The sequence below is a fragment of the Zootoca vivipara genome, chromosome 13 (assembly GCF_965207765.1).
Source record: "Zootoca vivipara chromosome 13, rZooViv2.hap1.1, whole genome shotgun sequence".
Taxonomy (NCBI): Eukaryota; Metazoa; Chordata; class Lepidosauria; order Squamata; family Lacertidae; genus Zootoca; species Zootoca vivipara.
This window is the reverse complement of record NC_142596.1, coordinates 24,093,498-24,118,591: the sequence shown is the minus strand read 5'-3', so window position 1 is coordinate 24,118,591 and position 25,094 is coordinate 24,093,498. Positions and strand designations below refer to the sequence as shown.

The 25,094-nt window shown below is 44.6% G+C and overlaps 1 protein-coding gene across 1 annotated transcript in view; it reads left to right on the top strand.

Annotated features, from left to right (window-relative positions):
* Positions 1 to 14,395: 14,395 nt before the first annotated feature.
* SV2B (synaptic vesicle glycoprotein 2B) overlaps positions 14,396 to 25,094 on the top strand; it is a 71,653-nt gene continuing 60,954 nt past the window's right edge. The window contains exon 1 of the mRNA XM_035132182.3: positions 14,396 to 14,713. The gene's annotated coding sequence lies outside the window, so the exon portion shown is untranslated. The remainder of the gene's footprint in view (positions 14,714 to 25,094) is intronic.

The window sequence follows — 25,094 nt, the reverse complement described above, 5'->3', positions numbered from 1 at the left end:
GCCTCGCCTGCTCGCCTGCTCCCTAAAAGATCACTGGTTTGCACAGTGATGTGACAGCAGCAGCTAGATTACTAGTGGCAAAAAAATGGGAAAACAGGAAAAATACCAGAATTATCAGAATGGAGAATTAAGATCTGTGAATTTATGGATATGGCAAAACTAACGGATATATGAAAAAATATGGACATGGAAATTAATTTTAACATAAACGTAAAGGGAAAGACTCGCAAGGATACAAGATGATATTATAAAGGATATGACTATTAAGTATAAATAACTGCTAACACAACAAGAAACAATAATACAAATGCCAATAAGAACTCACATAGGTGAGGGGAAGTCGGGTGTGGGGGGAGGGAAGTAGAGGGTGGTATTTGGAAAATTATTAAGAATGTGATATAAAAGTAAAATGATTGTGTTTGTAATTTTTTTGGGGGGAAGATCACTGGTTTGCTCATTTCTATATATAGGGTGCCTACATTCTGCATGTGCAAATGGCTTTAGATACCTATTAGGTCCATAAATCACCATATAGCATACATTCAACCAAAAAAACAGTGACAATTTGTGGTTGACAAAGTTGGACATATAAAGGGCTCCATTACCTTCAGTAGCTTAGGGCCGCATCAAACCTAAATCCAGCCCTGGATCTCACCCAATCCCCATCCCCAGTGCAGTGCTGCCAGTCCCACCGGGGCTTCATCCGTGCAGCCAATACATCCCTGTTGCCCCTTTGCATCTCAGCAGCGGCACAGATGCAGCCACAGGTGAGGTTACCGTTGTGGTGATGGGGCTGGCAGCAGCACGGGCATCATGAGGGTGGGCATCATTGTGGGGGTGAAGGGTGGCACTGGGCCATTTTGCCTACAGTGGCAAAATGTATTGGGCCGCCCCTGAGTATTGGGGGAAAGAAGGAAGAAGTCAGTGTAATTCGTTGATTCAAATCTGCACACTATTAAGATCCAAATTAACACATGCTGATCATTGGCAATGTGGCCATCTGGAATACAGAGCTGTGATGCCAAGTGTTCTTACACCTTTCCCCCTCTTTTCCACTCCTTTACTCCCCCCCCAGCAGAAGTCATGAGTTTTAAATTTATGCTATGAGTATTGTCTTACCTAATTCATGTAACGGCATCACACTCCATGGCCCCATTTGTGCCTTACATCTAAAGCACTATGACATCAAATGGCTTCTCCCAAAGAATTCTGGGAGCTGTACATGGCAGTCTCGAGCAGGTCGACCGCCCTGGCGCTGAGGGGCGGAGATCGCTCCGGCGCCCCCGCCCTTGCAGGGCGCAGCATGGTTTCTGCGCGGCTTTGCCGCGCGGCGCCATGGCTCACCACACCACCGGGGGTCTACCTAGAGCCGGCCCTGGAGCTGTAGTATCTTCCGGGTGCTGATAGTCAATTCCCCCTGCCCAGAGCTCCAATTCCCAGAGTTCCCCCGTGAAGAGAGATTGATTGTTAAAGCACTCTGGAAATTGTAGCTCTGTGTAGAGAATGCGTGGTCTCCTAACAACCCTCAGCACCCTTTACTAATCTCAGAATTCTTTGAGGTGGATGTGGCACATGACTCTTCATACTGCAAGCATAAGGTCCCAATTTAAATTTCAGCAGTAGCAACCTAGGAAGCTGCTTTATACAGAGTCAGACCATTGGCTCACCTAGCTCAGTTACTGCCATCTACACTGACTGGTAGCCCCTGCTCTACATGCAAAAGGTCTCAGGTTCAAATCCCCGACATCACCATGTAGGTCTGGGAGAGCTGAACCCCTGGAGAGCTGCCGCCACTAGTGCAGACAGTATTAACTGAGCTAGGTGAACCAATGGTTTGACACAGCTTCCTTTCTTATTGTAGAAATGTCTGGCTGATGCCAAAAGCTGCCTGATGTCAACAGCCGCTCATCCGAAGGTACCGGCTCCTTACAGCTTCCAGGCTGCAAGGCAGGAATTGCACCATATTTAATGCATCACACGGCAGCACCACGCTGCGATGTAAATGAGGACTCTAGCAGGGTCATGAAATATGCATTGTTTGTGTGTTTTCTGATTCGTGCTTTCACTCTAATTGACTCCCTTTGCAGCTGACGTACGGCAAACACTGGTACGTTTCACTCGGCTGCAGCTGAATGCGGAACACTGATCTTTATTGCCTTTCTTTTCTCTAGTCACACTTTCAAAGTCATGCTAAAATATCCGACAGGAATTCCCCCCACCTTATTTGTCCTCTCCTGAACAAGATGGAACACAAGAATCACAAGACTAGAAAGTACTACTGCTAGAACTCAGGGGCATCCAGTGTCGGAAGGTTCACGGCAGATGAAAAGGAAGGACATATGCATAGTTAAACTATGGATTTAATGCCCACAAGAGGTAGGTCACATAAAGCACTAGGATGCCACTTTAAACAGTCATGGCTTCCCCTAAAGAATTCTGGGAGCTGTAGTTTGTTAAGGGTGCTGAGAGTTTCCAGAGCTCCCTGGGAAGAGGGATGTTAGCCTACTCTGAAAATTGTAGCTCTGGAAAGACAATAAGAGTCTCCTATCAATTATCAGCACCTTTAACAAATGGCAGTTCTTGAAATTCCTTAGGGGAAGCCATGGCTGTTTAAGGTGAGGCCATTGTGCTTTAGATGTATGGTGGGAATGTGGCCATGGTGATGGTCAACAGTTTGGATGGCTTTAACAGAGAAATAAATAAATTCATGGAGGATAAGGCTATGAATACCTACTAGCCATGGTGGCTCTGTTCTACCTCCTCTGTCAGAGGCAGTATGCCTTTGAAATACCAGTTGCCGGGGATCTCGAGTGAGGAGAGGTTCCACGCTGGTTTCCTACAGGTCTCTGGTTGGCCACTGTGAGAACAGGATGCTGGACTAGAGGGGCCTTTGGCCTGATCCAGCAAGGCTCTTCCAATCTTCATGCATGCCAGGATGCAGAGTCCACCCCTCTTCTGTCCCCCAAGCACTGTCCAGTTTTGTACTGAGCAGCAGATCATGCTCAAAAGATAGCTTCTTGTAAGAGAATCTGTTCCTAACCAGCACCGAGAGAGTTGGAAAAGAAATCTATGCCAGTGGTGAAACGTGGAAGAGGGGGGCACAGGGTCAGTTACCCCAGGTGCAAAATTGTTAGGGGAGCAAAATTTCAACACCCAGTGCTGCCCTGCCTCAATTCAGCAGCACACTTCCGTCGCTAGGCTCTGTTGAATACAGCTTCTCCGTGTGAACCAGGAAGTAAGCTCTCCAGACAATGGAATGACTCTTCTTTTCTCAACTCTGCCGCTGCGATCTCCTGGCTGATGTGGACACTGTTAGGCAGTTGAATGTGCATGCATACTCTGTCCATTTCCCTCCTGCCCACCCCCTCCACATGGCCCTTGGCACTGGCAACCCATGCTACGCCACTGATCCATGCTATGGGAAATCCTCAAGCAGGAACTGAGCACAGGACCACTCTCCCCTCCTGTGGGTTCCAGCAACCGGTATTCAGAAGCATTACTGCTTCCAACTGTGGAGGCATAGCAACCACTGCCTCCCAGATGCTGTTGGACTCCAACTCCCATCTCTAACTTTTGGGTGGGCTGGCTGAGGTTGATGGGAAATGCCAACAGCATTTGGAACAGCCCAGTGGTGCTGTTCTAGACTGAACATCCTCTGACTCATCCAACCTCCCAGCACACACACAGCATGGTGGATCAGGACCTTGGATTGTGCCTTAATAAATCTGGACTGATTATTAAATCAGCATACACAATTTTATGCAGATCTATTTCCCTTCTTTTTTTGGTGATGTGTTTTTTTCTCGTTTCCCTCATCAGGCACCAGGTGTGGCCTCACTGATGTTGCTCTCCCCTCCCAGCCTTTTGCGCTAAAATGCAGGTGGAGGGGAAGGACTTGGATGCACAGCTTTGCAGCATCATCTGGAAGGAATGTGTAAGCAAGGAAGCATTAGGGCTCATTTGGAATTGAAGGCAGAGAAAGGGGAATAGAAAGCCAACCCCAATCTATTCTCTTCTTATCCTAAGGCGACTGTCAGCTGAGTTGCATTATAATGGGGCACAGAGACCGCCGTGGGGACAAGCTCAGAGCCACTGAGCCAGTGTCAGGGAAATACTAATTGCGGGCACCGTCACCTCGCTGCTCTGCGATTCACTCTGCGTGTAGCAAATCTCGCTTGCCCCAACAGCAATGTTGGGATCCAAAGCATCATAGTTTGAGGAAATTTGGAGACTTAGGGAAAGGTGAACTGAGCAGTCCTTGGTGGGCCAGCCAGCGCTTAGGACGAGAGGCTCGTAGGCTGCTGTTTTATAGTGAGTCAGGCCCATTTGTCCATCCAGCTTAGTATTTACACTACTCTTGACGGTGAGCCCTGAAAGACCTGCTCCCTGCCTTGCAGGACTTTCCCTACCCTGACTGACTCCAGCTACAAAAGCTGAGGCTGCTAAACATACTCTTGGGCTGGGGTGTTGTTACTGTTGGTTTTTTGTATCTTTACTTTTAGATCTTGTGATCTTTATGTGGAAATTGTTCAGTTTGGTTGTACATTTTTTGATTTTTAAAAATTGTTTAGGAGTACTTTTGTAATGTTGCAGTTATGGATATTTTTTCTTGTTGTTATCTGCCTTGTGCATGGTTTGAACTGTGGAAAGGTGACATACAGATGTATGTATGTATGTATGTATGTATGTATGTATGTATGTATGTATGTACCCTGCCTAGCAGTGGCTCATTGGGATTTCAGGCAGGGTTCTCTTCCAGCCTACCTGGAGATGTCATTGGGGATTAGACCTGGGACCTCCTGCATGTTGGAAAAACACTCTTGGGGTGACGGCATCATCCCCAATACTCCCAAGCGTCTTTCCGTGGCCCTCTCTGGCTGGCATGTCCCTTCAGTCCAGAGCGCCAGTAATAGGCAACTCTTAACTCATGAAAAGAGCACGCAGGTCTTTCAGCATCTTGTAGTGAGAAGAAAGACTCATATGTAGTTCTAAAACTACTTTATTAACAGTCTACCGTGTTTCTCCGAAAATAAGACACTGTCTTATATTTATTTTTCCTCAAAAACACACACACTATGGCTTATTTTCAGGGGATGTCTTATATTTTTCCTCCTCCTCCTGCCGCGGCCGGTATTGCTGCTGCGCCTATCACAATGTCTTATTTTCGGGGTATGGCTTATATTTCTTGAAAGCTTAAAAATCCTGCTATGGCTTATTTTATGACTACGTATTAAAATAGGAGAAACAGGGTATATACAGAGACTCCATAAATCACGTCTGTGTTCTCCGAACACCAGTACAGAGCTGCGACACAGCAGAAGTGAAACTGAACACTTACAATAACAATCTCAGAAGGAAGAGATAAGACCGTCTTCCATTCTCACACTCTCAGACCCTCGTGTGATTTATACCAAACACACCAATCCTTGCTGAAGCAGCAAAGGACAGCTAAATTCCTAACACTGCATGCAAAGAAGATGCTCTGGCTCTGGAGCCACAATGCTCCCCCTAAAAATAAATAAGATTCCAGTTTTCATTGGAGTAGCCTAGGCCCTCTCTTCATCTAAATCCGGCCCTGCTTCCTGCCTGTGTTATGTGGGTAGCTTTATAAAGTGTGGGGAGCTTTCCCCTCCTTTAAAGGCAGCCTTTCCCAACAGGGGGCCCTCCAGATGGACTACCCATCAGCCCCAGACAGTTGCAGGCCAAAACATTTGGAAGGCACCAGGTTCTCTGGATGTTGAATTGTAGAGCTGGAAGGGACCCTGGGAAGGATGTGTTAAGTCATCAAATTGCTCTGGGTGTGCTCCATCCTCTCCCTCTCCCTCCCTCCCCCCCTCTCTCACACAGTGCCTCTGTGCCTTACCATGTGTAAGAAAACAACAACAATAACATTAATTAACAAACTTCTTAATCACATTGAAACCAGCAACACAGTGATAGAGAATGAAGACCATAAAGGAGCAGCTGTCCAATTAGCAATGAGGCATCTTTGATGTGCTCTGAGTTATTATACCACCACCACTGCTGCTGTCATGAGCAATCCTCTAAAAGCTTTAAAACTGAAGCCAAGGGCTGGTTATTTGATTATCCTGATGAAATTCTGCACACTCCCTCCTGTCTCAAGCCAATTCCCTTGTGTCAGCTCTCCCCCCCGCCCCCAGGCCTCTCTCTCTCATTTCCTTCTTGTTGTGGGGCCAAAACAGCAGGTCCGATCCTCTGCCTTCCTATTCCCCTGCTGGGAAACACCCCCCCCCCAAGACTCATCATTAACATGCAGCGCCAGGCAGGACTGCATCATGGCAGGGAGTGGAGATTCCGATCCCGTGGTGCTTCCTGTTCCTTGAAATTCAGAAGCTGAGCAGCAGGGATTGCTTCAGCAGCAACATTTAACTTCTATTGCCAGGTAAGAAGTTTTTAAAGCTGCCCCCCCCAATTCTTCTATTTCTCAAGGTCTAATTGCAAAATGTTCAGTCTCCAAAATGCCCACTTATTTTGGGGGAGACCACCTTAAACCTCCCTAAAACATGAATCCTCAACCTTTGCACCCGCAACACAAACTCCATCCCTTTCCCTGCACTGGCAGGAGACATTTCAGGGTGCCCCGTCTGTTGGTCCCCAGCTATGCTCATGATTTACCGCAACGCATTGTAGAAATGGAACTCAAAAATCAAAATGAGGAGGTGATCATCTGTGGCTTTTGCAGTCTAGCTGAATCAGTGCTTTTCACAACCGCAAGGGACTTTAAACAACTATTTCGTCCCGATCAGAGTTGCCAAAAACCCAATGATTTAAACTGAAGTGGATTTGTCTTCTGCAGGTCTATGCGTACAATGGGTTTGTGCAATTTGAAGTAGATGTTTGAAGTTATTAGGGTGACTCTGGAAAGAGTTGATAGGGAAAAACTGTGTTCTGGCAGACTGTGCAATTGGTGTGAAAATGTATCAGGACGGGATATTGTTTAGGGGTTGTTGCTGGAGTCAAGATTTATTTTGGAGGTGCATAATTTCTGCTCCATTATGCCCTTGTATTAATATTATTAATTATCAACGGATTCTCTCATTGAATAGTATATCTATTAGTAGAGGATGTCTTCATTAGCCTATTATATATTATATAAATGTTGTCATATCTTGCAACTCTTTGTTCAAATCAAATTTTAAAAAAAATCAAGCTTTTTGATGTTGCAAGCTGCCTGGAGCATGGCTTACCGTGGAAGGGCAGAATGCAAGTAAATGTTGTTGATGATGATGGTGATGGTGATGTGAGGCTACTGCACATGTGTTCAGGTGCATTCTGCTTGGTTGTGTCCCAAGCAGAATGAATGCATCACTGCTCACGAACCTCAGTCTGACCTCAGTCCGCTCCTGCCTGTGTTCTTTATTCCATCCACTCACCAGCAAGGAAGAAATTCACTGCTTCATCCAGGCCAAATTCCCACAAGGGATGGGGGAGAAATTTGATTCAGTTCCTATTTAAAGGCAAACCTACCTAAGCTGCACTTTCCAAAACAATACGCGAAGCGAAACACAGCCACCCTTCGAAATTGGCATTTGGCTGAACTTTGCGATGCAGTTTTCCAGTCAAGTAATGTGCACAAAAATGTATATATCAAAGTAAAGTGTTCCTAGAAGTGCATATATTTCTGAAAAATATATAACACCAAATGCGTTAACTTAGGGGTGAAGAAGGAATATAAGGTACATGAATGGATGGATTAAAAGGTTTGAAATTGGACAGTATGAAGACGCTGGCCGGGGAAAAGGGGAAACTGCTACCTGGGGAGGGAGGGGGTGGGATTTGAGGTTTAGCTAAAAGATTAGATAGAATCTGAATTAGGAAAAGGTATATCTTTTTAGGGGGAAATTATAGGCTAAAGGAAATTACTAGAAATAGTTAAAAGCAATATAGTTTAAAATTTAATAGAAATCATTGTGTGGGGTATAAAAAAAAAGAAGTTGTGAAGTTTGATATGGAATTGACCCGGGAGGGGAGGGACGGGGAAGTCGGGGACAAGATATTGTTAGAGATACTATCTTTCTTTTTCTTCTTTTTTTCTTTTTGTGCTCTTTTTTTGTTTTTCTTAATTTTTCTTTTCTATTTTTTTAAACTTTTGTATTTTTGTGCTGTATTTTTTATTGTAAAAAACCTCAATAAATATATTTTTTTAAAAAAAACTTAGGGGAAATTGCTTTGTAATAATAATAATAATAATAATAATAATAATAATAATAATTTGATTTATACCCTGCCCATCTGATTGGGTTTCCCCAGCCACTCTGGGCGGCTTCCAACAGAATATTAAAATAATCTATTAAATATTAAAAGCTTCCTTAAACAGGGCTGCCTTCAGATGTCTTCTAAAAATCTGGTAGCTGTTTTTCTCTTTGACATCTGATGGGAGGGCGTTCCACAGGGCGGGTGCCACTACCGAGAAGGCTCAGTGCCTGGTTCCCTGCAACTTGGGCCTTTTAAAATGTGTATATGGAGGTAATATTTTACTAAATGCTGGTGAATTTTCATTTGGAGTTGACAAACCAACGTGGAAATGTGGAGATCTGAGTGTAAGTCTGAGAAAACACAAGACTGAGAAAAACCCATATTGACAGGTTCCCATCCAGGTTTCCCAAGAGGCCTCTGGCTGGCCATTGTGAGAAGAGGGTGCTGGACTAGATGGGCCATTGGCCTGATCCAGCAGACTCGTCTTATGTTCGTATGCTTTTTTCAGGCAGTAGCAATTTGGAAAGGTAGGAGAGGAGTGTGCTCCTAGATCTGGATTAAGCATAAAAAATAAGTGATGTGTTAATCTGGTCGTCATTCAAATCACCTTCCTTCTTTGTCTCACTCATCCTCTCTTTGTTTGGGATAATATCCTAATAATGCCAACAAATCCACCAAGAGACGGTCCAGGAGACCGTCTTTTGAATATCGTCAGCTTCCTAAATTAATTTTCCAGATTACCAACTGAATGCTCTGATAGCATTTTCCCTCTGGAAAAAAAAGATGATAGAATGGCCCCATTGCTAATGAGCAGTTTAATGTTATGATGGCTTAATGTCTCGCAAAGAACAGGGTGTGTGAGAGAGATGGAGGCATGGCTGGATTTTTGACGCTGTGGCAATTATGGATGTTGAGAAAGGAATTAGGAGGCCTGGGCTAGGACATTCTTCTCAAAGACCATGCTGTTTCACAGGAAGTGTATTTTTTCAGTGCTCATGGACTCCCATGGAGCTGGCCTGGCTTGAGAATGAAGTTGGTGACATCTTGGGATGGGGAAAGAATTCAATTAATTTTGCATTGAAAAGCGCACTGTCTGAATCAAGATGCAAACCGAAATTTGCACGACTCTTCAAATTTTGCAATGCAGTTCCCCAGCAAAGTGCTCTGTATGAAAATGCATCTGCAAGAGGGTAAAATATCCATAAAAATGCACATATATGTGAAAATAACATACAAAAGGTATTATCTTAAGTAAAATTGCTCCTTTGTTTATTTTTCATTTATTTCATTTCATTTACAAATTGCTTCCTATGAAATATCTTCTTGGAACAATTTAACAGGAAACCCCAACTACAATAAAAAAACATAACGAAACCAATTTCTTATATGAAAGCCATTTCAAATTTGAAACAGATACTGGCTAGGATTTTTTTTAATCCCAAACTCTGTTTAAAAGACTTGTTGGAAAAGTTAGGTTGCAATTTAAAGCTGAATTTTTGTTATTGTTCTGTTTTGTGCTTTTGTTTAACAGCTATTTTATATTGATAGTTTTTTAAAAATCCAGTTGAATGCATGCCCTGATAATTTTACTGAAGAGGGCACCGTAAAACAATATTGAATAAACAAAAAGGGGGGGGGAGATGAAAAACACTGATTATGTCTTTCTTTCCTTTTAAAGTACCATATGTTTCTCCCCCAAAAAACTCACTTGGTTTTTAGATCAGTGTGGGGGAGCCTGTGGCAGAAGGGCCATAGTTCAGTGGGAGAGCACCTGCTTTCATGCAGAAGGTGCCAAGTTTGATTCCCAGCTTCTCCATGTAGGAAATACACTTGTGTCAAACCCTGGAAAGTGGCTGCTAGTCAATGTAGACAAAACTGAGCTAGACGGACCAATGAACTAGGGTGAGTCAATATAGACCGGTCTTTCTCTGTGGGAGGCAGGTTTCAGGTTCATTGACAGCACTTAGGTCCAGTCCCTGGAATCTACAGGTAGAGGTGGGCGAGAACCCACTCTGAAAAATTGTATGGCTACCGCTGGCGGTCAGTGTAGACAATAAGGAGTTATAATGATCAATGATTTGATTCGGTGTAAGGCAGCTTCCTATGTTTCTATCTAGTTTCTACAAACATAAATGAAGGCAGCATGCAGCCAGGGCACGAGGAGAGCCTTCTGTGATTCGGAAATGAGATGGGAGCTCTAAAAGTGATCCGGGATGAGAATGGAGGATGCTGCAAGCAGGGCTGGTGTAGCCGTTAGGTGGGGTGCCCCAAGATGGCACTCTGGCGGACAGCACACCTGCCCCACTGCTTTTGTTGCTGCTGCTGCTGAAGCAGGCACCAGCACCGGTTTCAGGTAAGAGCTCGCCAAAATTGCATGAGATCTTTCAAAGCACGAGAGATCTCACTTGACACAGGCACTGATGCTGGTGCTGCTTCTCTGCTGGTGGCAGTGGCAAGTAGTGGTGGCGATGGCAGGGTAGCACTTCCCAGTTTACTTTAAGTGGCAAAACTGGATGCACCACCCCTGGCTGCAGGCATCTCCCTATTTCCCTCTGTGGAAAGTTGGAGGGCGTGCTTGATTTTCAAACGTTTGGGCAACCAAAGGCCAGAGGAAATTGCTTCAGAGGAGCAGATTCAGCACAATTCCTGGGTTATAGAAATAGTATGGGCTCTGCTGCTGCTTTCTCTGCTCACCAACCTGCCCTGCCCTTTGCTCCATCGACAGCTGTATGAACGGCGCTGTGTGACGACAGCCTTAGATTTTTATGTATATAGGAAGAAATCATCTGCCAGGCCAGGAATTAGAAAGAGAATGCCTTTCTCTTCTCTTCTCTTCTCTTCTCTTCTCTTCTCTTCTCTTCTCTTCTCTTCTCTTCTCTTCTCTTCTCTTCTCTTCTCTTCTCTTCTCTTCTCTTCTCTTCCTTCCTTTCTCTTTCTCCCCCCTCCCTCTCTTTCTCTTTGCATGAGACCTCTCCGTGCCTAGCTGAGCTGAAATGAAAAGGCCGAACCCATCTATATTTAGGTGAGGGCAGTGCTCTTGGTGGGTAATCCTCTTTCCCTGAATTATCTAGCTTGGGGGATTAGGCCCTTTAAACTCTTCGCCAGACCTCCCCCGCTCCATAAGGACACTGTGGAAGAGATGGGCATTTGAAAACTCACATTTTGCAGAGGGGACACCATGGATACAAAAACATAGGGTGCCCACAGAGTGGGGCTCTGCACTTAACTTGGTGGAGGGTACTAAGGCTGAACCAAAGCATATTTATCCCCTGCCCAGATCAGATGGTCAAAGAGGGCAGCAGTTTGCATAAAATTTGCATATGGTAATTAATATATCCAGATGCACATTTGGAAATAATGGCTGGAATTTACCCAGAAATGTAACACATCTCACCAGTGTGGGGGGGGGGGAAGACTGTGTCCAGGTGAATTTTGTGCCTGCCTGTTGTTGTCCAGGTGTTGCACCTTTTGATAGTCAACTTCCTGCTCTCCCTTCTTATGGTTCTTTAGCTTTGAACCAGACAGCCCTTTAAATCTAACAGAGGGTATCTTCCAACAGGGGACCTTCCTCTAATGACCCTTCAGAATAAAAGAGGACTGTCCTCTGTCAAGCAGGACACACAGCCCCAGAGTTTGTCAACATCTTATTTGGATTGCTCAATGGGATGGATCCCCAACCTTCCCGGAAAGAACCATTGCCCATCACTCCCACCCTTCCCTGCAACGTGCAACTCTGAGGAAGTGTTGGGTGGTTTCTGGGCAGTAGGTTCCCTGGTTTTCACCAGCTGACATCAGTGAAGTTCAGGAGGCGTAGCTGGCATCCCTGCATGAACTGACTGGGGCCTAGAACATGCTCCAGAACCCCTTGTAATGTGCAAGGGTTCCTCAGGACATCGTTTGATGCAAACATGGTTCCTGAAAGTAATACAAAATGAAACAGGGACATAGACTTTGCAGAGCTCCTGAAGAGAGAAGATTCCTCCCCAGACAATTCAAAACCAGGATGGGTTTTGAATAGGTTCAAACTGGAGGCTGCACCTGATAAGCCCTCCCTCTGACACTCTCCAACCAAATTCAGGCTCTCAACATCAGCCCCAGGGTCAGGAAGGAAATCCTTCCTTGTTCTCCATGGTCAGATTTGGAAAGTCCAGAAGCAAGCCAGACTACAAACAACTCAGGGCTACCCTTCACCCCAGACCCATCCTGGTGGGTCTCTCTCTAACACACAGTGCTTCTCAAACTTTTTTCCTCAGGACACACTTTCAGAATAAAAATCTGCTCACACCATATCAAATTTTAAACTGAAAAGAAATACATTGGAAAACAAAAAGAAACAATGTCTAGCAGTGCTTGATTTATAACAAAGAACACAATTACTTTATTATATGATCGTGGGACAACCAGAAAATATAAGACAATGCAGTTACATAGAAACACGAATCGTTCCCAAAATATAATGTTTGTCCTTCAATCTTCCTGCCACACTTGCCATCATCTCCTGTCACATCAGTGTGGCACGCCACATCCTTTGAGAACCACTGCTCTAAAAGGATGGGGGTCCTCTCCTCCTCTTTTCTTCCCTAGGAGGAGACAGCTTTGGGACCAGGGCTGGCCCTGCCATTAGGCAAAATGAGACATCTACTTTAGGTGGGAGTTTAGAGGAGCAGACAGCAGTGGCGAGGTGTTGGCAAAGAGAGCAGAGCTTCTTACACAGCACATCCTGTACCGGCTAGTCTATTGCCCTCAGGTGTGGTGGAAGATACTGTCCCATCACCATTGCTCAGAGGTGTTGTGGTCTGAGGTTGTGGGGGTGTATGTCAAAGACCCATCACTTTTTCTCCCTATCTACAGCATCCTAGAGCTACCCAATCACCATGAAAGGGGAGCTTTTTAAGACACTGAGAAGAAGTCTTATCAACCTTTGTGCAGATTGGAGCCAAGCAGAGTGGAAGGAGGTGAGTCAGCCAAAGAGGATTGGTTCCTAGGGTCACCCTGGAGAAGGTGACAGAAACCAAGGGGCCCAGTTTTAAGAGAATGGTGTGCAAGATATTGTACACAGGAGCAGAAATTGCTGATGTTCACCCCATGATCAGAACAGTATCTGCTTTTGTTGCTGCTTTCAGTGTGTAATAACAATGTAATGTACGTCATTACTTAAGTAAATTATGCAAGCTATGCAATTTCAACACAGTGGGCAGCTAGGCAAATAACTTAGTTGTGGACAGAAGATGAACTGCAGTGGAATGGAAATGGGGATGCATGACACAAATATAGAGCGAAATGGAAATTGGTGCCCTTCTTACACCCCCAGGACAGAGGAAGTTTACCCCTGTTCAAGTATACCGCAGGAATCCAAATTCCAAAAGCAAATATTGGAATCCATATAATGAGTGGGAAAAGAAACTCAGAAAGACAAGGAAGTCCACTAACAGTACATTTTAATTGACACACAAATTAGACAATATCAAGGGAAGTGATATGGTTTTGCAGCCCCTCATAATGTCTCATTCTTAGTGGAATGGACTCCCTCGGAAGGTGGTGGACTCTCATTCATTTGAGGGTATTAAGCAGAGGTTGGATGGCCACCTGTAATGGATGCTTTATATGAGATTCCTGCATTACAGGGGGTTGGACTAGATGATCCTCAGGGTCCCTTCCAGCTCTACGATTCTACGACTCTCCTTTGCTTGTGTTGAGTCCCATATATGGGTGGTGCTTGGCGCAGATGAACAGCAGCTAGAAAACTATATGTGGACCTCTCTCTTGACTTTCCACACCTGTCCTGCATTTAAATATTGTACCACACTGTCCTCGTGGTTCTCAAGTGGATGGAGGCTGCCGTTTAATGGAAGGGATCCATCTGGCTCAGTGTTTCACCCCTAGCAAGGAGTCCACCCCTCCAACACACATGTCCTGCTGCTTCGGATACCAGAATAAAATAGGAGAAACAAAGCAATGCTGAAGCTTGGTGTTCCGAACTGCCTGCCTCCTTCTAATAACGACTATTGTCTCTCTCTCTCTGTCTCCCCCCATTCCCTCTGCGCCAAGCACAATCAATTTTCTGTATAAGTTAAAGTCAACACATCTGTTACGTTAGTCTTCCCTGACGCCCTGCTCCCTCCTTCCCTCCCTCCCACCCCTCCCATCTGTTCTGCCTGCAGCTTCCCCGTATAGCTTTGTTGTTGGGGTGTGTGTGTATGTGTGTGTGTGTGTGTGTATGTCTGTGGACGAGAGAGAAAGAGAGACTCCCTCCCTCTCTCTCTCTCTTCCTAGCTGATGGACTCTCTCGTTGCTGATCTCTCCTTACCTGGATGCCTGTCCTCAGTGGGGTTGATCCGCTCGGCTTGCCAGAACATTTGGTCTGCTTAATCCCCCTCTGACGCCCACATTTGAGGGGCCAAGAGGCAAAAGGAGAAGAAGGGAAGGGGGAAAAAATGACCAGGGAGCAAATAAACAAATGAGTAGCAGCTATGGAATGAAACATTGACTAATTCTGGTAAGAAATACTCCTTCTTTTCTTTTCCTTTTAATTCCTGGGTGCATTTGGCCCTACTTTTCTTTGGAAGTCCAGCTATAGTGCAGCAGTAAAGGATTCATCCAAAGAGCAAAGGCAGGGAACAGGAAGGGATGGCGGAAAGGGGAGGAGGGGAGAAGGGAGATTGCAAAGTCCCCAGAGCTCGTCAAGGGTTCGTTCGGGTGGTGAAGGTTCATCGGTGCCCCCAGCTCATATTTGGCATGAGGATGTGTGGGTTATGTCTTAAAAGAGCTCTTGAGTGTACCTGGACTACCAGAAGGGTTGTGGATGGATGTGTTGCTTGGTTATCCCCCCTCCCCCAACACACAGGACGTATGGGTATCATTTGGAGACCAGCACTAGGCTTCAAAAGATGTTACATAGCAATCTGGTGTGTTTTGCTAGCTGCGAACTGGTGGTTTCTAGCAAATGTCCTGTTCCAGATTGGCCGTGGGGACAAGTCATAAGTGAATATCAGTTCAGAAGCAGAGATGGGGAAATCCATAAAGAAATTGAATGCAGTAAACTTTTTATTATGCTAGCGAATTTATATTTTGCGTATAGTTGATCTTTCTGGATCAAATTTAAGAGACAGTGAAATAAGTACCAGGGGAGTGAGGGGTGAAAATGACCATGTGGGAACATAAATTGAATGGAACTTTTTACAAAACGAACCCCCCCCCCAACCCTAAATTATACACATCAGAAGTGCTTGAAGGGACATTTTGAATAACGATCATTACCCAACCTACACTCCGGAGATGAGAGTAGGATATTGAAAGGAACAAATATTTTGCCATCCTCATAAAAATAAAATGCAGTTGCATCAGAAATGAACTTGATTTATTTATTTCTATTTTTTAAAAAATCTGCAAAGCCTGGTCATGCTGAGTTGGCAAAGGTATGTTCCTAATGAGAGCACGGCTAGGTTTTTACCAAACATAAAGCTGTAGCTCCTTGGCTTGGCTCCAAGAACCTCAGCCGGCAGTTCCTGACACTCTCCTGTTACATGATGGCATGGATTTACTGGTGTGGAGTACAATCCATCTGCAAGGATGACCTTTGGTCATAACACATGGACCTTGCCCACCTTGCCTTGGGGGCTTCACTTCTTATGGATAGTATGCAAAACTAGCACAAGTGGGACAGGTGAGGAATAGGAATTCCCCACCTCAATAACCGTTCTGAGATAGAGATGTGGTAGAAATGTGAACTAGTTCTCATTTAAGGCGAACATTCATAATTCTCACTTTCAAAATCCAGATACGAACCAACACAAAGCCATCTTCCGAAATTTGCACATCTCCGAATTTTGCTCTGCTATTCTCTGGCCAAGAAATGTGTACAAAAATATATATGCCAGGGTAGAGTGTGCATATAAATGCATATATTAGTAGCAACAACATATAAAAAGGCATTTTATTAGAAGGAAATGGCTTTGGAGAAATGTGTGTGCAATAAAATGTGTCTATTAGAAGAAATTTGCACTAAAAGGAAGGTGAATTTTCATAGGGATTAAAAAAAATACATATAAATATCCATAAATTGTTGTGGAGAATTGAGCTTAAGATTGGAAAAAATTAGAAACTGAGAGAAACGGGCAGAGTCATCCATTACGATTCTGAGATCAAAGTCCACTGTATGCTTATTGTTGTAAAGCACACCTGCCTTGATTGTTTGACACACAGGAGGAGGAAAATGTGCGAATGTAGCTCTCAGTTTGCGACGCTCGTTCCGTGTGCCTCTTTCCTCGCATCCCTACAGGCTTGTACTACAGTTACATTAAACCTTAATGTGAGGCTCCACTTCTACCCAGCAGCTGGGGTTTGCTAATCCTTTGAGTGGTTGCCGCGAATGGGGTTCTCTGGCTAATAGTCTTTGCATTTGTGCTGGCAAGAATTTAAAGGGACCAGACGGTGCCCTTTGAGTCCAAGATAAGATGCAGGAAGGAGGGCAAGGGAAGAACTTGAGATGAGGTAAGACGTTGCATTATTTTGGTTCAGAGGCAAGGACATATCTGCATCTTAAAATGCTTTGCTCAGTGGATCATTAAGAATCCTAAGGACTCGTGTCCCCAAGAAACAAAGGAAAAAGCATGATGCCTGCATCCAAACTGGCAAAGTTGAATGAGGGTGGTGGTTTTTCTTCTTCCTGGATTGGTTGGTCCAAAGCTGATCATGAGCAAAGTCTGGATTATTCCCCCCAGTAATTCTTGTTTCATTTCTGCCTGTTTTACTGTACACCAGCCCTGTGGATAGGTCCATAAAATTACTAGCCCCCCCCAAACCTTACTAGCCCTCCTGATCCCACATAAGACTATGTGGCCTTTGAGGGGGAAATTGGGAAAACATAATTTATAAAAAAAGATCTGTTGATGTGGTGGATTTGGTTTAATTAGTTGATCCATTTGCCCAAACTACAAATATTAGCTACCTGTTTCATAAACATACCAACATTCTGAAAGTGGTGCTGATTCAGTGTTTTGATTTTATTCTCTTATCACCCGTGAAGCCATGAATAACATCAGATACAAGTAACTCCCGATACAGTACGTGCGATTCTAAATTATTCATTCTGGCTTATTACTAATGGCTGATTCACCTGCAGGTATAACATGTCGAGGTTGCTAAAAGTCGGGAAAGTGAGATTTTCTTGCAAGAAAGTAAACAAGGCACTGTGATCTAAATTCGAAGTGTATAAAATCACAGGAGATTTACTTATACAAAAGGCATAATATTTAATACTGTTGGACATATTCCACTCAAATGTATGGGATATACTGTAGGAGGGGTTGGGTGTCCATCTAACAATAGAAGCAGTTAAGGATGCAAGCCTATATCCACTTACCTGAGAGTAAGCCCCATGGAACTCAGCAGAACTTAGCTTTGAGTAAACATGTACTGGATATCGCTGGCAGAATCTCCTTCTGTGTTGGTGTTAAGCCTGGGGTATTTGATGCTGTAAGTCTGACTATATTCTGAGAAATACTCTAAATTCTGTAGGTGAAATTTGCTGATTATGATGAGTGAATCTGTCTGCTTCATTTTCTAATTTTTCCAACCACCATGCCACATTTCTGCATGAGTTTGAATTTTTTTTTTTAAAAAAAGGCTTTTCAATATTAATCAGGAGTTTAGTAAGCTTTTTTCTTGTTGTGTGTATACCAAGAGAAATGTATGCAAAATTTTTGCATGCTATTTCCTGTACTATAATGCAGTTAAGTGTCTTACTTTCAGTCACATATGCATTTATTATTATTTTTTATTGCACAACTTCTCCTATATCACACCTTTTTCTACACATTGATTTGGTTGGAGAACTGTATTGAAAAATTCAGAGAAGTGTAAGTTTTAAAAGATGACCGTGTTCAGTTTTCATAGTGTTTTGAGAAGTGCAAATTAAGCAGGTTCCTATTTAATTACAAACCAACCCAATTTCCTCTCTCATCCCTTGCTGAATAATCTGGAAAAGGATGTGTTGATGAAATTCTAATCAATGCTCACAGTGTGATGTAGGAGCCTTTGTGTTACACAAAACTCCTCCATGCTAGAGGGGTGTGTGTGTGTAACAGATGTAAATTATAAACATTTGTCTTCAGAGAGTTTCTGTCTTAAGATGAGATGAAGGAAGTATTTACAAATGTACAACAGCATGGTTAGTACGATGCACGGTCTCGTTGAGTTCAGTGGGACTTACTCCCAGTACAGTTGGATCTAAGTGCTAGTTAAAACATTGCTTTTCTTTGTCTCTATGGTACATTTTAAACTGGCCCTGTTTAAAAATGGGTGATACAATATTGCTGCATCATGGGATATGGTTCCATGATGCAGTGCATCTCAACAACACGCAAAGGTTTTAAGGGGGAAGGTAAAAGATCAAGCTGCATTCTTAGGAATCCTGCAAACTGCAGAAGGCAGTTTGAGGACTTGGTTGAATGATGAGCTACACATTTTTAGCATAGGGCAATAAGGCTATGTCTGTCTCTATGTCTTACCTGGGGAGGGGCAGGGGGAGGAGAGGAAGCAAGGCACTGCCAGTTCTTGTGTGCCTCTCAGCTAGGGATGTGTGAATCTGTCGGTTTTGGTTTCTCTTAAATTTTTCATTCTCCCAATGAATGTTCTCCACATTCCTGCATCCCTTTGCAATTTTTTAAAATAAAAAGTCCTCATGAAAATTCGTCAGCACGTTAGTGTGTGCTTCTCCTAAGATACATAATAATAATAATAATAATAATAATAATAATAATAATAATAATAATAATTTATTATTTATACCACGCCCATCAGGCTGGGTTTCCCCAGCCACTTATACAGAATTTCAGAAACACAGCAGCTCTGATGGCCATACCAAAATGTTTTTAAAGTTTATAAGCTCTACCCTTTTCTGAAAGTAATAAGACCCCCCCCCCCATGTTAAATGCTTTAAACATGGCAGGGCCTAGCTGAGGAAAAAGACCTTCTCTGCATTTGTAGCTGCCTCATTAAAGATTGAGCTGGCTGGTGGAAACATTGACTGGCTTCTCTGCTGTGACGTTGTCAAGAGGAAAACCTGCCAGCTTGCAGCTTCTTCGCTTTATCCCGGTTTGTTTTATATCCCTGCTCCGTGCCTTATCCCTCCTCCCTGTGAAAGGAAGGCGCCTCCCCCCCACTCCACTGCGCCTATCAAAACATGCTTCTCCCTCACTCTTTCTCCTGGGACTGGATGTGTCAGCTGGTCCTGCTTAATAGCAGAAAACTGCCCCCCCTCTCTCTGTGTGTGGTGAAAGCAGAGCATCATCTGACCCTCAGAACTTCTTCGTAATGCCCCTGTTATGCCACTCTGGGCAGCTTCCAACAGAAAAATACAATACAATAATCTATTAAACATTAAAAGCTTCCCTAATCAGGGCTGCCTTCAGATATCTTCTAAAAGTCTGGTAGTTTTTTTTCTCTTTGACATCTGGTGGGAGGGCATTCCACAGGGCATTCCACAGGGCAGGTGCCACTACCGAGAAGGCCCTCTGCCTGGTTCCCTGTAACCTCCCTTCTCACAGTGAGGGAACCGCCAGAAGGCCCTCAGCACTGGACCTCAGTGTCCGGGCAGAATGATGGGGGTGGAGACGCTCCTTCAGGTATACTGGACCGAGGCCGTTTAGGGTTTTAAAGGTCAGCACCAACACTTTGAATTGTGCTCGGAAACGTACTGGGAGCCAATGTAGGTCTTTCAAGACTGGTGTTATGTGGTCTCGGTGGAGATGTTGCTGGAGAATTGACTTTGGGAGAGGGGCAGGTTGTCAATTTTGGTTTCCCCTAGTTTCTCATTTTTCCAGTATTCAGTTCATCAAATTTCTGCATCAGATGGTCCTTCTTAAAAGTGATGATGATGATGATGATGATATCCTTCTGAAAATTTGCCAGTGATTTAGTGCACATTTCTCCATATTATATGGAAGTTCCCCCCATACACATTTTTGCAAGCAATTTCCCCTAATATAACATGTGCTGTATGATATTTTCATTACCAGATGCATTTTAAAGAACACTTTCCCCTTGTATATGCAGATTTCGTGCATATTATTTGGTTGGAGAACTGGAGAAATTCAGAGAAGTGTGCGCTTCAAAGGAGAGTTGTGTTTTGGTATTGGTTTGAGACGAGCAGATTTTGGTAGGTTTGCATTAAAAGGCGAACCAAGAGAATTTCTCCCCTATCCCTAAAAGCTCCACCGGCAGCTCATGTAAAGCCTTTTGCACCTTTATACTAGCAGGAAAAACCCACCCCATGAGACTCTTAATTTCAGGGTCTGGGGTTCGTGCCCCACCTTGGGCAAAAAGGTTCCTGCTTTGCAGGGGATTAGACTAGATGCTCTTTGGGGTCCCTTCCAACTCTACAATTCTATGGTTCTATGAATGTTTTGAACCAAACAGTGGCATCTACTGCCTGTTGGACCTGCTAGGGGAGAAAGCAGGGAGCCCGCCAGTAGGTGGAGCCAGAGCCAATGAGAGACATAGCCAACTAATTCTAGTTTTGTCTAGATCGGGCATCCCCAAACTGCGGCCCTCCAGATGTTTTGGCCTACAGCTCCCATGATCCCTAGCTAAGAGGACCAGTGGTCAGGGATGATGGGAATTGTAGTCCAAAACATCTGGAGGGCCGAAGTTTGGGGATGCCTGGTCTAGATCCTCCTCCTTCTCCCTGCTGTGTTCTACAATGGCGACACTGAGGCTAATTAGGAGGAAGAAGTCGGTAGGCAATGCGACCTTCTGGACTGGTTTTAAAGAAGAAGTCAACCAGGTGGAGTTGACTGAGGGCAGACTGAGTTTAGTGGGGCAGTGCCCCTCTTTTGTCTTAGTGGATCACCCTGCAGCAGAACCAAATGTATAAATGCAGAATTATCAAGCTTTGGTTTGTTGATAGCAACCGAACACCAGTAGAAAAAATGCTGGCTTTGCCCTCATACATCTGTTTGGGTTTCAGCTCACTCTCCTTCCTGCCCACGAGTCACCTCTGCAGCCAATTCTCTTTTTATGAGAAGAACAGGCTGTGCTATTTGGATGAAATGTGTGAGCCCAGGATCCAGCCTCAGTCCTCCCTGGGGGTGGGGGGTGGGGGGATGACAAGCCAGTTTTTAATAAGGCAGGAGCTGGTCTTGGCTTTGCAGAGAAACAATTACTTTAAAAGAGACAAGCAAATCACACTAATGAGATTAAAAAAAGAGAAATATTAAAGCACTCTTTCAAATCTCAAATCCTCATTTTTAATTCTTATTGTACTTCTGGATCTCAGCCACTAAGACTATTTTTCCCCACCCCCAGCAACAGTAAGTGCTAGAATCCATATCCAGCTGAACCAATATGCTAAGTGTGCTGCAGAGGAGGGTTGCGAAAAGCTCCACCCTCTGATCTCTGCAGATCAAGCTGTTGTTACGGCTATAAAAGTTGAGTGGCTGGTCCCATTTGGCAACCCTGGACCCCAATGTCTTTAGTTCCCCCATCTGTTAGCATTTCCCCAGGAATATGTGCAAGGATGCCAATGTAGTGCAGCGGTTAGAGTGTTGGACTAGGACGTGGAAGACCAGGGTTTGAATCCCCACTCAGCCAGAAAGCCCACTGGGTGATCCTGGGCCAGCCATGGTCTCTCAGTTTAACCCACCTCACCATGTTGTGAGGATGAAATGGTGGAGATCGTGTATGGCATTTTGAGTTCTTTGGAGGAAAAGTGGAAGCAAAATGTCATCGTTAAGAGTAGGGGGGCAGAGCTGTGTGTGTTGCCCCTTTCCCAAACATCCTTATAGGTCCCCCACACTCCACACCCATAAAGCAGGAATGTCTGAATACGGCTCCTAAATGCATTCAGCCAAACCAACTTAGATTCAAACTGAGCAGGTAGAGTTTCTGACCCTGGGAAGGTTAAGGAGTGTTCACATGCTAGCTTCAATGAGTGTAGCATGTGTTTGTGTACACCTGTGTACACAAATAACCGCTCTGTACATACATACAGTTATTCATATGTACGGTAATGCTCAATGCAGTGGCGTAGCTTCATGCTCCACCACCAGGGGCAGAGAGCAGGTGGGGGCAGGACTGGCACGCATTCTGGGGGCAGGGCGCGTCGCCTGTGGGGGCGGGGCACCCAGCGCAGGCGAGTGGGGGCAGCCACCATGGCGCCCTTGGGACCGCACGCTGCCCAGGGTGGAGCGCTCCCCCACGCCCCTCCTTTGCTACGCCCCTGGCTCAATGAGTGTACAGTCTGTGTGCCCAAGTGTACCATAGTTGAGCTGTATAAACACACACTCTTTTCAACAATTACTTGCACGTGTGTAGAGATAGCTTGGATCCACCATAGGACACTGGAAAATATTTGCATGCCTGAGCAGCACTTGCCCCACTAAGCAAACCTAGCAGCCTGCTTTGGCCATGTATTAATGAATTATATATACATTATATATACACAGTGTTTTAGTTTGAAACCAAACAGCAGCTTGCATTATAAAACATAAAGTATATATATATATATATGAAGCTGCCTTATGCCGAGGGAGACCACTGGTCCATCTAGCGTCCATCTAGCTCAGCATCATCTGCACTGACTGACAGAGGCTCTCCAAAGTGTCAGACAAGGAGGCTCTCCCAACTGTACCTAGAGATGCCAGGGATTGAACCTGGGACCTTCTGCATGCAAGGCAGGTGCCCTACCACTGGCCTACAGCCCTTCCTATTACTTGAGCGATGTCTTAGTGAGGTTCTTTTGGATTGTGGCTGTGGTGCTGAGGCCCACTTGGCCTTTTTGTTAAGCTAGGCCTGTCTACGTGTGTGTGTGTGTGTGTGTGTGTGTGTGTGTGCGCGCGCGCGCACATGCGCTAGGGGTAGTTTAGGGCTGGGGTGGTGAAACATTGAGAATGAGAAGGGGTGTGTGTGTGTGTGTGTGTGTGTGTGTGTGTGTGAGAGAGAGAGAGAGAGAGAGAGAGAGAGAGAGAGAGAGAGAGAGAGAGAGAGAGAGAGAGAGAGAGAGTTACTCTGTAAAACAGGAGCTCCCTGTTTGAAAGCAGGGATTGTCTGTGGAATCTTGTTAGGTCTGTCAGCAACAGATGGCCTCAGTTCACAACTGGTGGAAGAGATATTTCTGCCAAAGAAAAGTTCCCAAAGTGGTTGCACAGAACGGGAGCAAAAGGGACAAAGGTTTCACAGCATCTCAAATCTCATGCCTAGAAAAGTTTGTTGACATCCTGGCCACATTCATTTAAAGCTCTGTGATACCACTTTAAATAGCCACGACTACCCGCAAAGAATTCTGGGGGCTCTAGTTAGCTAAGGGTGCTGAGAATTGTTAAGAGGACCCCCTAGAGCTACAATTCTCAAAGTAGTCTAACAGCCAATCCCTCTTCACAAGAAACTTAATCTGGGGGTTTGTGGGGAAGGATGTTCCACTAAGGAAGCCTTTCCGAACCTGGTGTCTCCTGAGGTTCTGGACTACAACTCCCATCATCTTCAGCCAGCCCAAGAAGCTAGCAAGGAACTCGCTCTCCAGGGTTTCTCATGGAAGTCTTTCCCCAGCCCTACCTGGAAATGCTGGGGATTGAACTTCATGCAAATGACATCCACTCCATACAATATTATGGCCACATATGGTATACCTCCTGCTGAGTGACTCCTGCAGCCCCAATTGTAGTTCAAAATATCTGAAGGGCAAGCTGTCATTTCCAAAATGCCCTTCAAAAGCAGCCTGGCAGAGAGCACATTGAAGCCGTCTAAGCTGCTATGAGCTGAGCATTATCCCTCCCCACCTACAGACACTCCCCTCCCAGCTGCGTTTCCTACCTTGGAACTGAAAAGCACCAACTGTTTTATCTAGCTATTGCCAGCAGTAGTTATTTGTGTAGATCCCCCCAAGTTTTTACTAATTATGTTTATTGTAAATGTTTTCTGCATTCCTGTTGTTTCTGTAAGGTGCTTTGAGTCATTTATGTGAGTAAAGTGACTAGTTAATAGCAACAGCAGCAGCAGCAGCAACAACAAAATTGGAGTGCTGGTATGTCAAAATTCAGGTTTTTTTGGGCAGTTTTTACCGTACATTATTAAAAGCAGCTGAAAACAATTTACAGTCACAGGAATAAGATGGGTCCTAAAAATATACATCTTAAGTGTCAAAAACCAGGGGCAAAGAGCTGCCAACTGCCTCTAGACATGTACAAGTGCTTGTGTAAAAGACTGTTCACTATGTGATTTGTATAGCTGTTGTGTACAGAGACTATACATCCATTAAACATTATACATGAATAATTTCACAAGTATAAATTATTTGTGTACACAGGTGCAGAGACTGTGCAGTCATTGAATGTAATGTGGGAACATGTTCTGTGGACAGATTTCTAACACCATGGTTGTGGCTTGATGTTTCTTTTAAAAATTAGAAAGATCTTACGAAAGTGGATGGATTAAGAAAGACCCCTCCTTTTGTCCTTTCTTTTTATAAAGCAGAGTGTAGCATTATTTGTACATGAGAGAAATTCAGTGGAGCTCGCAACACCCTTCCCCCCTATCTTGATAGACCCGCCCATTTAGACCGCATGTTCAAGAGCAAGAGCGGTGCGTATGAAGCAGGGAATGGAATGGAGTCAATGTGGTGCCCTCAGTATGTTGTTGGATTCTATCTCTCCATCAGCCCCAGCCAGCATGGCAAATGGTCCAGGATGATGGGGATTGTAGTCCAACAGAATCTGTGCACCTTGTTGGCTCTAGGTGTTGTTGAATTCCAACTTTCATCAGCCCTAGCCAGCACAGTCAACAGTTAGTGATGATGGGAGTTGGAGTTTAGCAGTCATGATCCACAGGGTTGTCCAGAAGTGAGAAAGACTCGTGCTTCATAAAAAGGGAGGCCAGAAGTTCCT